General features: G+C 45.2%; 1 non-coding gene across 1 annotated transcript; it reads left to right on the top strand.

The window, feature by feature from the left end:
- Positions 1 to 2,652: 2,652 nt before the first annotated feature.
- On the top strand, positions 2,653 to 2,758 carry LOC132532511 (U6 spliceosomal RNA). Its single transcript, XR_009544465.1, has one exon. It is a non-coding gene; the product is annotated as a U6 spliceosomal RNA (small nuclear RNA).
- Positions 2,759 to 3,380: the final 622 nt, after the last annotated feature.

Here is a 3,380-nt window from a genome sequence, read left to right as displayed (position 1 = left end):
CAGCTCTGGCTTACGGTGGTGCTGGTAATTGAATCTGGGGCCTCAGAGCTTCAGGCATGAATGCTGTTTGCATAGCCATTATGCTGTCTTCTCAACCCTAAAGGACTTAAAAGGGATTTTCTTTGCCTCTTCATATTTTTGTATTATTTATTTTTATGAAAGATAAATGCAGAGTGAAAGATAGAGAGGAGAAAGAAGAGGAAGGAGGAGGAGGAGGAGAAAGAGAGGAAGGAGGGAGAAAAGGAGGAGGAGAATAACCCGAGTTCTGTTCAGCTCTGGTTTATGATAGTGCTGGAAATTGATTCTGGGACCTCAGAGCTTCAGGCATGAAAGTCTTTTGCATAACCATTACGCTGTCTCTCCAGCCTGAAGTTGAACTGTTCTGAGTATCTGGAAGATATCTGTGCTCTCAGTTGAGAGAATCAAGCAAGCAAGCAAGTAGCCAATATGACTTTACTTATGCAAACAAAGAGAAACTCTACCCCCAGTCTACTGATAGATGTTAAAGAGGAAACTGAGATGTAAGCAAAAAACCTGCCAGCTTTATGAGAGCAATGATCCGAATCCATGAAAGCACCAGGAAGAAATGAAATGTTCAACTGGAGATACCAGTTGAGAGGGAGGGCCCTGAACAGCGGAAAGCCTTGTGTTGGCTTTGTGAGTCTGACAGAGGAGCTGAGGGTGCTGAATTAGGGAAAGGAGAGAGAATTTGAACTTTGAGTATGAGAAGGATGGATGAGAGACAGGATGGTGGAGTGCTTGAGATAGGGGCCCAGGGAGCACCGCTCAGTGACAGGGATGGCTGAGAGGATTTTAAACCCATCACAGAAGTGCTACTGAAGGCAGTTTGCTGTGTAGGGTACAATATGAAGGCTTCAAGGAGCCATCATGTGTCCCTTTGTGAAGTTTGCTTGGCTGACTAAAGCTCTGTGTAAGTGAGTTTGAGAGTGAATCCAGAAAGGGGTCAAGCAGCTCATCTGGATAAGTAAAGAGGTAACAAGGGGCAACAGGGGAAATGGCTTAACTTAACTAGAGGCTACTGGTTCACTCCTTGCCACGCCTGTACCAGAATGATGCTCTGGCTTCTTTTTTTTCCTTTTTGCCTCCAGTGGTATCACTGTGTCTGCACCACAAATCCTATGCTCCTGACTGCCATCTTTTTCCTTATTTATTTATTCCCTTTTGTTGCCCTTGTTGTTTTATTGTTGTTGTTGATGTCGTTGTTGTTGGATAGGACAGAGAGAAATGGAGAGAGGACGAGAAGACAGAGAGGGGGAGAGAAAGATAGACACCTGCAGACCTGCTTCACCGCCTGTGAAGCGACTCCCTGCAACAGGTGGGGAGCCGGGGGCTCGAGACGGGATTCTTACGCTGGTCCTTGCGCTTCCTTTTTTTTTTTTTTTCCCTTTTGGTTAGATAGGAGAGAGAGAAATCTAGAGAGGGGAGGGAAAGACAAAAAAGTGGAGAGAAAGACAGACAGAAATGGAGAGAGGAGGGGAAGACAGAGAGGAGGAGACAAAGACCTGTAGACCTGCTTCACCGCCTGTGAAGCGACTCCCCTGCAGGTGGGGAGCCAGGGGTCGAGCCGGGATCCTTATGCTGGTCCTTGGGCTTTGCGCCACGTGTGCTTAACCCGCTGCGCCACCACGCGACTCCCTTACTGTCCTTTTCTTTCTCTTCATCTCTCCCGGGTTATTCAAAAGAATTTTATGTCTAAGACATCAAGGTCCTAGGTTTAATCCCTGGCTACACCATCAAGCCAGGGCTGAGTGGTGCTCTGGTGAAAAAACAAACCAAATTATTAGCTCACTGCTCAGAAGTCACTACTCTTTGCACAGCATTATGAAACATTGGGAAATGTATAGCCAGATGTTGGGATTGACTCCTTGTCATTTTGTTCTTGTACCCGTGTAGTCAGAAGTGAGGCTGTTTTAGAGTTCAGGGGTCTGTTCCTTGCTATATGCCAGTACAGCTTATGACTCAGTACTGAGGACGCTGCCTTCTCAGGGCATGTAGAAGTCAGGAATGTGGTAAATTTCGTAACTGTGAACACGTAACTTATGCATTCTGAGCTTCAGTGTTCTTTTTGTAAAATATTGTTTTGAGGGATAAATGAGATTGTGTGTCACACATTCAGCACAAACCAACATTTTAAACTGTGATTTTTTTTTTTTTTTTTTTTTGCCTCCAGAGTTTATCACTGGGGCTCAGTGCCTGCAATACTGCTCCTGGCAGCCTTCCCCCCCCATTCTTGTTGCTGTTGTTGTTGTTGTTAGGTAGAACAGAGAGAAACTGAGAGAGGAGGGGAAGACAGAGAGGAGGAAAGAGACACCTGTAGACCTGCTTCACTGCCTGTGAAGTGACCCCCTTTCAGGTGGGGAGCCAGGGGCTTGAACCGTGATCTTTGAGCTTTGTACTATGTGCACTTAACCCACTGCGTTACCATCTGACCCCCCCTTAAATTGAATTTTTATAAAAAAATTTATTATTGAGAGAGAGAGTTAGAAGACAGATCCAGAATGTCAGTCTGGCACATGTAATGCTGGGGATAAAACTCAGGACTACAAAAACAAACACCTCAGGATTAGTTGCTTAAGACTTTTATGCACTGTGCCTATGGCACCTCCTGGGCCATACAAAAAGCAATATATAGTGCTTCTTTGGCAGCACATATACTAAAATTGGAACGATACAGAGAAGATTAGTATGGCCCCTGTGCAAAAAGCGATATATAGGGCTGGTGGTGGCACACATGTTACAATGTGCAAGGACCTGGGTTTGAGCCGCCAGTCCCCACCTGCAGGGGGAAAGCTTCATGAGTAGTGAAGCAGTGCTGCAAGTGTCTCTCTCCTTCTCTATCTCCCCTTCTCTCTCAATTTCTGTCTCTAGCCAACAAAAAAAAATTAAACAAAAAACAACAAAAAGTTATATATATTTAGATTTATTGATTGATTGCCTCCAGGGTTACTGCTGGTGCCTGCACTAGGAATCTACAGCTCCTGGAGGCCATCTTTTCCATTTTGTTGCCCTTGTTGTTGTTTTTATTGTTGACAGTGCTGTTGTTGAATAAGACAGAAAGAAATCGAGAGAGGAGGGGAAGACAGAGGGGGAGAGAAACATAGACACCTGCTTCACTGCTTGTAAAGCCACTCTCATGCAGGTGGGGAGCCCGCTTAACCTGCTACATCTTATGTATTTTTAATGAGGAGGGAGGGAGAGAGAGTGAGAGAGAGAGAGAGAGCAGCAGACAAGAGCACTGCTCAGCTCTAGTTTATGGTGGTGCTAAGGATTGAACCTGGGAAATTGGATCTTCAGGCATTAGTCTTTTTTTGCATAACTATTATGCTCTCTCTACAGGTCCCACAACGCAATCTTAAGTG

This window comes from Erinaceus europaeus, chromosome 13 (assembly GCF_950295315.1).
Source record: "Erinaceus europaeus chromosome 13, mEriEur2.1, whole genome shotgun sequence".
Taxonomy (NCBI): Eukaryota; Metazoa; Chordata; class Mammalia; order Eulipotyphla; family Erinaceidae; genus Erinaceus; species Erinaceus europaeus.
Note: the sequence above shows the minus strand (reverse complement) of the source record. Positions and strands in the feature narration are given on the sequence as shown.